Below are 14,416 nucleotides of genomic sequence, written 5' to 3'. Positions count from 1 at the left end.
CAAAACCACTGGCAAAATGGTGGGATGGCTGCTCCAAGTACAAAGATTTCCCCCTCCAACAGAATGGGTTGATCAGAAAATTTGTTCCAATGGCAATGAAGGGGCTGAAGCCGGAGCTGTGGAATGCTTAGAGCTTGGGTAGACTTAGCAGACACCAAGGTCATCCAATGCATTTCAAGTCATCACCATGACTTTTGTCTTGACTTTGATAACTCTGGAAGAGAGAGTGAGACTGATGACTTTGCACAACTCTATCTCATTTAAATCCAATTCATGTATAAATCAAGACATCACCCTATGATATCATTGGTCCTCTAGGAAAACAAAGGACGTAAGTTAAAAACAACAGCTCTGCAGTCTGCTAAGGTCCCTTCTTCCCTTCCTTCAGGGTCCAATTCAGATGTCACATCTCCATGAAATTTTCAATAATCACCTCCATACTCACCCCCCCAGGTAAAAATGATCTTTTCCTACTAAAATTTCTCATATTACATTGTTTGTACTTTTCTTTTATACTTATCACACTTTCCTTTTTATCACAATTATTTATATACTTGTCCTTCCCTCTGTCAAATTGCTAGCCCCTTGAGAAGAGAGTCCTATATATCTTTATACCTCTGCTTAACTAAGAACCTCTGGACTCCTCGCCAAGGATCTAGGGATAGATTGTAAGGGATCTATGCATTTAGATAAGAAAAAAATTAAATCTTTATTTTTAACAAACTATAGCTGAGATTTAGTATGTCCTTCAATTTTTAAAAATCTTTTTTTTTTAACCTCAGAAGGGATTCAAAGATTATGCCATACTACTAAATGGATCCATGACACAAAGATCAAGAAACTCTGATCTAAAACAAAGGATACCACCTTGGCTTCTACTAAAGAACCATGCCTTTCTAAAGTCAACTCTGCCTTTCTGATACCAGGGACCTTTCCTTTCTGTCAAAATTTTGCTTTTTGAGATTTTTGAAATAAATGAAGCTGGGATTTGGGGAAAATGTTGGAATTGAAGTGTAGTTAAGTACCCTAAGGATGGCATGTCATGATATCTGACCCTAAACTTCTAGAAAGTTTAGCCACAGCTAAAAAGCCAACACTTTCTGAGAACACTTCTAACTTCCTTCCTAGGGATCTTTTCTTTCCATGAAACCTTTGCCCCATCATCTTCAGGCTGTCTAAATCTTCCCAGGAAGCCAGAAGAGTAAGTGGTGAGATCTTGAGGATCAAGAAGTACATGAAAGTATTAAAAACTGGTCCTGCCCCTCCTTAGCTGCTTGTAATAAATCATAATAAATCATTTAGGTGGCACAGTAGATAGATCACTGGCCTTAGAGTCAAGAGAACAGGAGTTTGAATCTGACCTCAGACACTCCAACGCTTACTAACTCTGTGACCTTGGGGAGGTCACTTAACCCTGACAGCCTCCCATCCAGGACCATCTCCAGTCATCCTGATTCATATCTGGCCACTGGACCCAGATGGCTCTGAAGGAGAAAGTGAAGCTGGTTAACTTAGCATCCCCTCACTCAAATACAATTCATGTGCTTGTCATGGCTTCACCTCCCTAATGTTGTGATCTTCTTTGAAAATGAAGGGCAAGGGGTGGCTAGATGGTGTAGTGGATAAAGCACCAGCCTTGGAGTCAGGAGTACCTGGGTTCAAATCCAGTCTCAGACACTTAATAATTACCTAGCTGTGTGGCCTTGGGCAAGCCATTTGCCTTGCAAAAAACTAAAAAAAAACAAACCAGAAAATGAAGGGCAAACATGATTATTATAAATCCAGGAGTCACTTTTCTGAAAAGGTTGGGGCCCTAATGCTCCTGAAGAAAGCTGAAAGCGTGCTTGACTAGGAGTCTAATCCCTTTACTAATCCTAGTCCTAGGTTCTAATCCCTTTTCTGATACTAACTCTAGATCTATATTTCCTCATCTGTGAAATGAGGAGGTTGGACAAAATTTTAGATACTAAAATTAAAGTAGCCTAGAGAAATGAACCTGAGGTGCTTCCTTAGGCTAGAGCTAGAGGCTGATTTTGTCTAAGCAAATGCCTGAAAGTCAGAAGCTCTTGAAGATTTCTGCAGGAGTCTCCGTTGGTTGAGCTGTTTTTACTTTCTTTTTAAGGCATTTCTTGTTGAGATACCCTTCTTGGTAAAATAATAACTGACATTCATTCAGTACTTATAAAAGTAAAATGAGTTTGGAAAGTGGTCTCTAAGATTACTTCCAACTTTAACAATTCATGAGTTCACAAGATCTGAGCTCCTTCTGACTCCCCTCTAGCTCAGAGTCAACATCAATAAAAGTTGACTGAGACTTCTCTGTGACCTTGTTCAAATCATTTCTCTTGGAGGCCAGTTTCCTTCTCTATAAAATGAAAGGACTGGATTAGATGAGTGGTATAAAATTCAAATAGAAATGGAATCAACTAAAGTATATATAAGAATCCCTCCCTAAAAGCCACATATTGACTTAGAAAATATATATTTAAAAAAAAGAAAATATATATTAACATAATCTATATCTTATGGTATGTTTATTTATCTTCGTAAATATTTCCCAATTACATTTTAATCTGGTTCTGGTCACACCAGGGAGTTGTGCTGCATGGGGCTAGCATTCTTTTTGTTTGACACCCCCTGACTCAGTGATTTAAAGATCACTTCTGTCTCCGATGTGTTACTTTGAGGGTTTTTTTGGTATGTTTGACAGTGAATAGAGTAAATGGTCTTAAGCCCTTTCCCAAAACATGCACCTCATTTACTATAAAAGTACTGCTCTTCCCCCATCTCCTAGTAATCAGGCTTTTCAAATACCAGACATGAAGAAACAATTAACCTTAGCTCCTAGTTGTAAAAAATAATTAAACTAAGAAGAATCCAAGCCTGCTTCCTCTGTGGTAAGAGATTGGCTAGGGAAGGCAAGCACCCCAGCAATGACTCATGGAGTCCTGGGTTCTCTATCATCTTCCATGGGTCAACACAATCTTTCTCCTCAATTAAGGATGACCCAGATGGTTTGTGGTGCTTGACCAAGGTACAAAAATTCCTAGCTGCAGCTCTCATTAGTTATCCAGAACTGGGATGGGGCATCTCTAGAGATAGTAAACTCTTTTTCTGTGGATCTCTTCAAGCCAAAACTGAATGACTACTCCTCATGTATACCACACAATGCCTGGTTCATTGTAAATACTATCTAAAAATAAGTTTTGATGATGATGGGAATTTTTGTCCAGGTGTGGGTTGCTAACTGAAGACTTCTAACTCTGAGATCCTGAAAAGATTAAATTTAACAGGATAAAGGTAAGAGACTATATTTAAATTTAACTACAGTTAGTAGTACATTTAGATTTTTAAAGTTAATTGCATTAGTACAAGATGGCAGAGGCCTAGCTTGGCAGCAGTTCATGTGAGAAACATTTATTCATCACACTTGGCTCTAAATGACTCTTGACTTTTTTTCCCCCAAAAAACCAAATCTACAATAAAAGAAGGAGATTTGCCAAGGTTGAGAATATTCAGAAGAATGTGTCACAGATTCTAAAGGCAGACTTGTTCCAAAAATGTCTGAGTGATGCCAGCATAATTAAAGTAAGTACAGAATCTTTAAGGTCATTTTTAGCCATTCTTCCAGCAATGGTATTTCCTTCTTTTCCAGTTCTTTGCTATCATAAGGAAGTCCTGCTATAAATGTTTTGGTATTCATGAAGCCTTTCTTTCACCACCTTGAGGTATTTACCTAATGGTATCTCTGGATCAAAAGGTCTGAACATTCTAGTCACTTTTTAAAAATCATTAATTTCAGAATATTTTGAAGTATGGTTGGATTCCTCAGGTCCATCACTAATGTATTAGAATGTAATAGGGATTTTGGAGACCCCCCCAAAAAAAATCTTAATAGGCCTTTGGCCAGAAAGGAAAAGACAAAGAAACAAAGAAAGAAATTTTTTAAAAAGAAAGAAAAAGAGAAGGGGAAGAGCTGTGCAGCCCAACTTGCCATCAGTGAGGCTGCTCCTGTTACTCAAAGAGGTGATTGTTTGTTTGTCCTTTGTTCTCAAAGAAGACCTGCATGTCAAGGCATCACATTGTTGATGTCATGTTCTTCTTCAAGAACAATGAACAAACAAGAAGAGTGTAATAGTACATTACTGTGCCAAACTTTCTATAGACCTACTCTAGCAGCATGTTTAACATTTAACAATGAAATTCATTCAAAAAAAGTTGGACTAAAAATCCACACATTTTAAAAAAAAAGTTGAAGAATTCCTAGTGTCAGCTTATTACAGGGACAGGAAATCCATTGAGTTAGTATATTTAGTGCCTATACTTTGGTCAGATAGTGCAGATAGACAATGAGCTCAGCTGAGAATTTAATGCAGACCGAATTGCATTTGGGAACTGAACAATGCTTCCAATGATCCCAAAGAGCCTCCCTTTCTAACTAGCATTCTTCCTTTTGATGCTGTGTGCCTGTGAATCATGGGACACCATTATTTAGAAGAATCAAAATGAAAAAATTCATGGGGGGAATAAGTAGGTGATGAACATTGCCAGGATTGATTTGTATGTGAAAAGTGAATCATTAAGGACATACATGACTTGAAAAGAATGTGGGTCAGAAGGGTAATAGGAAGGAAGGAATAATGCATTGTTATTAGAAGGCCAGGAAAGCACTGAGTCATTAGATTGTACTCTATGGAGGAATTTATAAAAAAAAAAAAAGACAAGAATCTCACAAGATGAGAAGGTATGGATAGGTTCCCAGTAGAGGAAATGACTACATGGAAAAAAATTGTTATTTTATAGAAATATTGAAATACACTTGCTTTAAAAAAGGAGAAAGAAGAGAAGAAGGAGGAGAAGGAAGAGAAGAAGAAGAAGAAAAAGAAAGAAGGAAGGAAGGAACAAAGGAAGGAAGGAAAGAAAGAAAGAGAGAGAGAGAGAGAGAGAGAGAGAAAGGTATAATCCCTATCTTCAAATATGTGAAGGACTCTTATATGGGAGGAGACTTGTTCAAGGTTGTTTCCATAGACAGAACTAGAACACATGCTTGTAAGTTATTAACAAATAGATATGAATTCAACCTAAAAAAACCCTTTTTTTTACAACTATCAAAAATGCAATTGGCTTCCATTTTACATGTGAGCTTATCATCATTAGAAGAATTGAAGCAGTATTCAAATGATCATTTGTTATAGATGTCACAGAAAGTCTTCTTGGATTGAGAAGGAGGTTTGCTGAGGCTAGACTAATACCTCTTCTACCTCCTATTCTATGTGATTATAAAAACTGATCATATTAATGTTCCATGTTAGTGTACCTATGTGTCTTTCCATATCTATAAATGAAGGATAAGTTATTAAAACATAATAATCTTACAAAATAATTGGGATAATTCTTAGATATAGAATTAAAAATGCTTAAAGATTTCATAGGATTCTTGAACTCCCAGATCATTTATCTGTCTGCCAGAAGGTAAATTTGAGGAGTTGTCTATGCCTTTTTGCAGTACCTTGAGATTAAATTATAACCAAGGTTTTGGGAGAAGTGTTTTTCCTGGGGAATAATAGTAATAGCTGCATTTTACTTCAAGATCGCAAAATGTTTTACAAATATTATCTTATCTTACCCTCACAACAATCCTGAGAGGTTCTATCATTAGCTCCATTTTATACATGAGAAAACTGAGACAGACAGAGGTTAAGTGACTTGACCAGGGTCATAGAGCTAGTAAGTATCTGAGGCTAGATTTGAATTCTGCTCTGTCTGACTGAAAACCTAATTAATACTCTATCTGCTGTACTATCTAGCTGCTATACTGCACCTGTGAATTAAACCCAATGAGGAATTTTTGGGTGAAGAAACTCCATCTACCAATGCAGATTCATATTTTCTCTGCAATTTAGCTGCCTAGAATACTGAGGAGTTAAGTGACTTGCCTAGAGTCAGTCAGCATGAATCAGAGTTTAAAATGTTTTGCATTTATATAGCACTTTAAGATTTAAGATAATATATATTAATAATAATAGCTAACATTTATATATACTTACTATTAACTAGATAATGTGCTAAGTGCTTTAAAATAATTAACTCATTTATTTCTTACAAAAAAAATCCAGGGGCAGCTAGGTAGTGCCATGGATAGAGCACCAGTCAGGAATCAGGAGAACCTGAGTTCAAATCCAGCCTCAGACACTTAATAATTACCTAGGTGTGTAACCTTGGGTAAGTCACTTAAACCCATTGCTTTGCTAAAAAAAAAAACCACCTAGGAAGTAGATACTTTTATTCTCACTGTTTTACAAATGAAGAAACTGAGATAGAAGTAAGTGACTTGCCCAGAGTCACACAACTAGTAAATGTCTGAGACCAGATTTGAATGGGTCCTCTCCACTCCAGACTCAGGCATGGCATCCCTAGCTTCCTCAAATACATTATTGTACTTGATCCTCATAACATGCCTAGGAAACAAGTAATACTAAAATTATTACACATGGGTTCCATATGCGGAAACTAAGATCCAGAGGTCCCATCACTACTAACAAAGTCACAGGACTATTAAGGGCCAGGGGAAGGAATTGACTCTAGTGTTCTGGTTTTCAGTCCAGAGCCCTCACATCTCTTGAATTGATGTCATTCCAGAAGGAGAGCTCTTCATGGTTGGTCCTGTCTGTAAAGGAGCATTTCAACGTCATTCACTGCCATTGCAGAAGCTTTTTCATTTGACTTGTACTTTATGGGATGGCAATAAAAATATAATTTTGTGTTTCTGTTGGGGAGAACCATTCTGTTTTGTCATATCACTGATAAATAATGGAATGGTATTTAAAGAGAAGTGTCAAAAATGTCCAAAGGCAAGTCTAGTATGAGAAACAGCAGCAAAAGTGCATTTTTACCTATAGAAGCCTATAACATATATATACTGCATATTGTATATTATATTTTACTGTTTAGTTCTTTCAGTCATGTCTTCATGATCCCATTTGCGGTTTTCTTGGCAAGGATACTGGAGTGATTTGCCATTGCCTTCTCCAGTTCATTTTATAGGTGAGAAAACTGAGGCAAATGGGTTTCAGTAACTTGCCCAGTGTCCCAAAGCTAGTAAGTATATGAGGCTGGATTTGAATTCAGGTCTAGGAACTAAGGCTAGGAAACTCCCAAATAATTGGGACTCCAGAGCTGATGTACTAACCACTTATATTTTATATATAATATATATTATATAATATAATAACATATAATATTACACACATGCATATACATACATTATATACTCATATTATATATACATACAAACATACATATGTGTATGTATATATCATATATGTATATATTATAAATGTAAATTCACAACACACACGTTTCCATCCTAAAAGAACTATATCTCTTTATGTTCAGAGATACAAAATCTACATAAAAAGAAAGTTATATGGGCGTCTAGGTGACGCAGTGGATAGAGCACTGGCCCTGGAGTCAGGAGTACCTGAGTTTAAATCCAGCCTCAGATACTTAATAATTATCTAGATGTGTGGCCTTGGGCAAGCCACTTAACCCCATTGCCTTGCAAATACATATACATATACATATACATATACATATACATATACATATACATATATATATATATATATATTATATATATAAAAAGAAAGTTACTCTTAAGTAGAATTTTAATCCATTTTCTCCTGATAGGGTTAAAACTCAAGTCCTTACTTCTAATAGCATAGAAAAGCATCATGACACAATGGAAAGAATGCTGAATTCAGCTCAAAGGACCTGAGTTCAAATCCCACTGCTTGTTAACTATATGACTCTAGAGAAATTATTTAAACTCTCTGAGTCCTAGTTTCCCCACTTCTAAGAAAAGAGAATAGGAAAAAAAATTATATTCTAGCTTTAGCTATGATCTAGAAACACACCTCTAAACTTGGTAAATTCATCTAAATTCATCTTAAATGAAATTATGTTGTTTCATATGTAATCATCTGAGCCCAAGGTAATGAGGGGGCATACTTGAGGGTCTGAAGGCACAAAAATATATATTGAATCATAAAGGAAAAAATTGTCGGGTGAAAGGAAGCAATTATTTTGGGAGTTTCCCAGCCTTAGTTCCAAGAATGCTCAAGGATGAATCTTACCCACCTGAAGACAGCAAGACAAAGGTCAAAGGTGAGTATCCATGTTGGTTAGTTATACCTTCTATTCTTTCAGTCTTTTGATTCTGTTCTAATATTTCTTGCTGTCTCATGGAGTCACTGAACTCTGTTCTATTCTAATTTTCACAGAGTTTTTTTCTTGGGTAAAGCTTACCATTTTCTCAGCTAATGGATCAATTCACTGTCACTTGGCTGCTAGTCTGGATCCTCAGTTTCTATTGCTAACATCTCTGATTTCTATTGGAAATCTCTCTCTCTGGTTTTGATTGATCCTAAGGTCTTACTGATCACTTGGGTGCCCCAGAATTCTCCTGTCAAAATACTATTTACCTAAGAACAGAATAAATGCTAAAGAAACCATGATACCTTGTATTCATGGACACATTGCTGCTGGGTAGGAAATTTCTCCCATTCAACAGAGGACAATAGTTCTTGCCTTGGTCACACTCATGTCAGGAAGGAAAAGGGGAAGAGAGTTGAGTGAGAGGCCTTTGTACTTGAATTCAGTTCCAGCACCCCATCTTGAGTTATTAGTCTTTCTGGACCAATTAGGAGACTTTTTGATACTATCCAATAAGCCAATTGGGAGGTTTTTTGCTACCATCTAATAGGAACTCTGAATCATCATGGCTTTTACTAGTTTCCAAAGTTATATATGTTGAACTGGAATAGGCAAAGAATGTCTTGGTCTTCATTGACCAGTCCCCACCCCCTCATTCCCATTATAACTTCCATGGAAGCTGTTGAGGTCTCCAGGAGAGAGAAAGAATAGAGAAAGAAGGTGTCAATTAGACATCAAGGCAATTGGTGGTCTCCCTTTGGGAAGCCAACCTGCTCCTGCAGAGCATGATTCCCCCAAATAAACTCTCAGGTCCCTACACTATACTTTATGCTACTTATCCCCTGATGGCAACTGCTGCTAATTCTCCTCAGGGCATCAGTCACTCCCAACTGCCTTTCTCCCTTAGCAACTGCTAAGCACAATAACATATAAATAAACCTTTATTTTTGGTTCCTGAAAAAAAAAAAGAAAAAGAAATCAAGGTATTCTTGGTTTCACACACTTGAACTTCCCTCGTCCTAGAATCTATATATCTATTTGCCCAATCCCTTTCCCTGAAGGAAGGAGTTTATCTTCCATCTACTCTGTCTCAGTAGATCTAATACGTATCTAATTATTTAAATGCTATCTCTCCCATTAAAATGTGAGCTCCTTATGAGCAGGGACTGTTTTTTCCTTTCCCTCAATATCTGGAATTTAGTAAGCACTTACTCTATGACTGAGCATGGACCAAGGTGGCCTAAAACAAGGAAATAGAAAGTCAATAACTGGTTTGGGGAACAAGAACTTGTTGCTGTGTGACCTTGAGCACTTTTCTCTCTAGATCTCTGAATTTTAACTTATTTAGCAACATAGTGCCAAGGAAAGAATGCTGTTTACATATATTTATATATTTGTTGCTGTGTTTTTAGAAGGCAGGATTTGGAGTGAGAGAGTCTTTTGCTTTTTTGTATGTTGTGTTTTGTTTTTAATTTCTTTCTCTGCTCCATTTTACCTGTGTACTAAGTCTTGGGCAAGTCATTTTTTCATCTCTCTGAGCTTCCATTTTCTCATTTGTAAAAAAGAGAAAGTTAGAATAAAATCTCTAAAGTCTCTTTCAGCTCTGATTCTATGAATAAAATTTAAAAGCCAGAAGATGGGTGGGAAGGAGATCCATTTGTGTCTTCAATACTAAATTTTGTCTTGGTCATGAAGGGACTTGGGGGACTGATATTCTTCTTCACTTGTCTACTTATTGAAATCTATTATTTTCTTTCCAAAAGGAGGTGAGTTACCACACCAGGAGGTAATAACCAACTAGTAGATCCATTTTATTCAAAAACACCCCTGGGGATTAGCTACTCTGAATGTTTATTCCTTAGGTTGCCTGTCCCATTGGATTGCCTTAGTAATATGAATTCTTAAAAAAAAAAATCCCAACCCTTTGCCCTCATCCACATTGGAGCAGTGATGATAACCCTAAATAATAATGCTCTTGCTTTCATTTCACACTGAAGAAAAAGACAGTGCCTAAAAGGTTAATGAGATTCTCATCCCTGTTCAGCTCAGTTTCTAAGGTAGTTCAGTGTTGTTGCTGGGGAAGCACTTGAAGAGACAATTAATTTAACGGTATTTTATTATGAGTGCAGCCAGAAAGCATTAGCTCTCAATTTATGTGCTTCCCTTTCAAACTCGTTCAGCCATTAAAGCTGCATAATCTTGGTGGGGTTTGAAGGCCTGTAATTGATCATTGTTTTTTCTTCTCACACCTCATCTCTTATGTTTATTCATGGAAAATGGCACCTCTCTGGGATAATTTGAATAGTTCACAGAAAAGGTCTGGTATTTCTGGATAAAACAAAAAACAAAAAGCAAGGAGAGGAACCAAGGACTTACGAAAACATAGATGGGTTATCCGCTTATTCTGATTGACCTACAGTGGCTTCAAAGCCTTTTCCTCAGTTCTTTCAATTTCCCTCATCATTAGCCCCCAATCTCAGATTCTCAATGTCCTCTTAGAGCTCAAAACTCCCCAAGAAAGTGCTCTTTCTAAATTTGAGCATAAGCACCTAATGTCAGGGTGGCAAAGATAATAAAAAATGGTTTATGAATAAAAATGGATGAAAAAAATTGATATAAAGGTCTGTTTCATCAAAAGTGCTGTGTACTTGATTAGTAAATGGTAAAGTGCCTTGAAATTTGGAACAAATTCTATCAAGCACAATCTCTAAATACCCCTTTTCTTACACCAATATGGGAAGGTGATGCTGAACACCCTCATAGTCATAAAGAAGAGGATATGTGCACTGTAGTCAAAAGTCAAAAATGGAAGATAAGCTGTTGGGGAGTTCCTAGTTGCCCAAACCCCTGCAGGAGGCTAAAGGATGATCTTCTTCCTCTCAATGTAATATTTCCTTTATGCCAATTTTATGCCCCTGAACTGCTTCAGGGGAAATGGACTCTGGTCCCTGTTCTTCTGAGTATTAATTGGTTGAGGAAATATAACAAAAGTGTATTTGAAGTCAGAAGACACTTGTCACATAATATCTATGTGATATTAGGCAAGTCACAACCATTCTAGGACTCACTTTTCTCATCTAAGACATAAGAAGATTGGACTAAATGACAACTAAAGACCTTTCCAATTCTAAACTTATGACTTTGTCCTTAAGAACGAGAAGTAAAGGGGCAGCTAGGTGGTACAATTGAAAGAGCACCAGTCCTGGAGTCGGGAGGACCTGAGTTCAAAATTGACCTCAGACACTTAATAATTGCCTACCTGTAGGACCTTGGGCAAGTCACTTGACCTCATTGCCTTAAATAAATTTAAAAAAATGAGAAGTAAAGTCTTGAGTCCTAACCAAATATTCCCTATCCTTCTTTTCTTCTGCTAACATAAGGCAAGAGAACAGATGTCTTTGGATTCCCTATTGATACAAGTAGAGTAACAGTAAAGGATCTCTACACAAAAGTGCTACTTACTGACAGATCTAGAAAATTAAATGTCTTTTGGTGGGTCATCTTTCTAAAAATCTTTTTTGTAATTGCTCTTACTTTATGATTTGGGCTGCAGGAAAAGAAAAAAGATCCTTCCTACAAGGATTTCTCATTCTTAGAATGGTCCATCACCATCAACCTATTTGGTCACCAGTGGGGGAGCTATGATACCCCTTAGCATGGCAGGATTTTGCAACTTTTTCCATTCACCCATCCATCTATGCATGCATTCATGAATCCATGTATCCATCCACCTGATGATCCATTCTTTAGACAAACATTAATTGAACATCTGTCACATGCCAGAACTGTTCTAGAGTCTAGGAGGTATACAAAAACATATGCCTTGCTTCATGAACTTCAGGAGCCGAAGTTCTTTACTGTGTCCCATCCCTTCCACATTGTCAAGCCTGTTGTAAGAAAGAAACTGAAGAGCCTTCTGAGCAAAGAAACCAAACTTTAAGAGAAACTAAGATGGGGTCTCCACTCAGTATAATCTGAGACCCTGAGATACAAAATTCACAGTTATTTATAGGCTTTATGATTCATTTTTGATGCAACAAAGTCCTCTAGAAGCTGATTGATGCAAGGCACAAGATTGAATTTTGTAGGTCTTTAAGTCCTAACTTTATGACACCCTAAATTTGTTCTTTCTATGACGTCTCAGGCCTTTACATAGCTTTCTTACTTCATCATTCTAATATAGGATTGTAACTGACTATCAGCTACAAAAATGATTGTAGTTGATAAATGATTAACAAAGCAAAGCAAACTAAGTCACTCAAGGCATTTGATTATGGAGCTTTCCCCTATCAATGCAGATTGACTGAAAAAAAAAAAGGAAGCAAGTGAAGAACCACTCTGAAACAATGATGCAAAGGGTGTGTTATCTAAGGGCAACAATGGGAGGAGGGAGAAAGAAAAGTTGGTTGAATGGCATGGACTATGGAGAAATTGGGAAAATGGTACATGACTAGGGTCACCAGAACATTCTTTTCCTCCCACTGATAAGACAGGACTCAGAGAACTGGCCTATTTATTCCCATTCTCCTTCCTATTTTCTAGTGTGAAGGAGAAAAGCAATTAGATGAATTGTGGAATGGAGTTTAGTGCAGAGATGAGAGGGATGTGATATGAGATTAAGGACAGCTGAGTGGAACAGTAAGTAGATAAAGTGCTGGGCTTGAAGTCAAGATCTGAGTTCAAATCCTGTCTCAGATATTTATTAGCTGTGATCCTGGACAAATCACTTAACCTCTCTCAGCTTCAATGACTTCATCTGTAAAATGGAGGGTAGTAATACCACCTTCTTCACAAGGTGATTAGATAATCTGAAAAGCACTTTGCAAGACTTAACGTGCTATATAAATGTTATTTATTGTTATGGATAATATTATATATAGATATGATTGTTATGAATATGATCATTCAAGTTCATCCAGTTTGCTTAGTGGCAACCTACATATTTAAGTATGTTCCCTTTGAGGAGAAGAGGAGATGGTACGATTTTAGTTCGAGTCCCCTTCTTTGGCCAGAGTTTTTGCTATGAATGGGGAAAACTCTAGGGTGGTCACCTGCTAACTTCCTGAGGTAGAGGCTGAGCAGAGGGAGGGATTGAATTCTTAAGTTTTTGGCTTGCCACAGAGAAAGGGTATTGTAGGTTGCCTGGTCTGGAAAAAATTATCTGGCTTCCATCCCTCTGCTATTTGCTTTAACATACTTTGTTTATTATGTCCTTATAATGTTATAATTAAAGAATTGTAAGTGGTAAATGTTGCCTACAATCACAATTGAAACTAAGTAAAGATGGAAAGAACTATAATGGGTGGGGACAACAAGGGACAAAAATCCGATTAGGTGAATACATACTAAAACATTTAGACGATGGAAAAGAGTGAGGAAGAGGATGGTTTCTAAGAAAATATCGATTTACCAGCATTCAGAATTTAGCATTAGTCAAGAGCTCCCTCTGGTGTTGGATAGACTATATATAATGTCTGAAGAGATATGCACGAAGGGTAATGCCCATTGTACAGAATAAGGAAACAGGTCAACAATAACCATGGCAGTTAAATTTATAATCTAGTTTGTTTGATTTATTTTTCTAAGTGTGTAAAGGGGAAAATGTCCAGTGATGGTCCTGTCCTTAGAATATCCTGATATGTTTGTGAAAGAGTTGAATATAATGAATGGTACAATATCGTATAAAGATGAAGTCAGTGAATGATAAAGGAAAGTACTAGTAAGAAGGGAAAGGAGAGGTAGAATGGGCTAAGATATTTCATATAAAAGAGTCAAGAAAATGAAGTAGAATGGGGGAAGTCAAGGAGAATGAGTGAGCTTTCATTCTCATCAGAAGTGACTCAGTGATGAAATAGCATACAGGTTAATAATCTATCTTACCCTAGAGAAAAATAAGAAGAAAGGGATGGGATAAGGGAGACTAGGAGGGGAGGGGGAGTAGGCGATAGAAGAGAGGGAAGATAGTGGGAGAGGGTAATCAGATCCACAAACTTCTGAGCAGAGACGGGGGAAGGAGAGAGAGAACAGAACTATTGGGAGTGGGGAGGAATAGAATGGAGGGAAATACAGCTAGTAATAGCTGGGAAAAGATATTGAAGCAACTCTTCTGGTGGACTTATGATAAAGAAGGAAACTCATCCCAGAGACAGAGCTGATGGAATCTGAGCACACACTATTTTGCTCTCACTTCATTTCTCTTTTT

Source organism: Macrotis lagotis, chromosome 6, assembly GCF_037893015.1.
Source record: "Macrotis lagotis isolate mMagLag1 chromosome 6, bilby.v1.9.chrom.fasta, whole genome shotgun sequence".
Taxonomy (NCBI): Eukaryota; Metazoa; Chordata; class Mammalia; order Peramelemorphia; family Peramelidae; genus Macrotis; species Macrotis lagotis.
Note: the sequence above shows the minus strand (reverse complement) of the source record.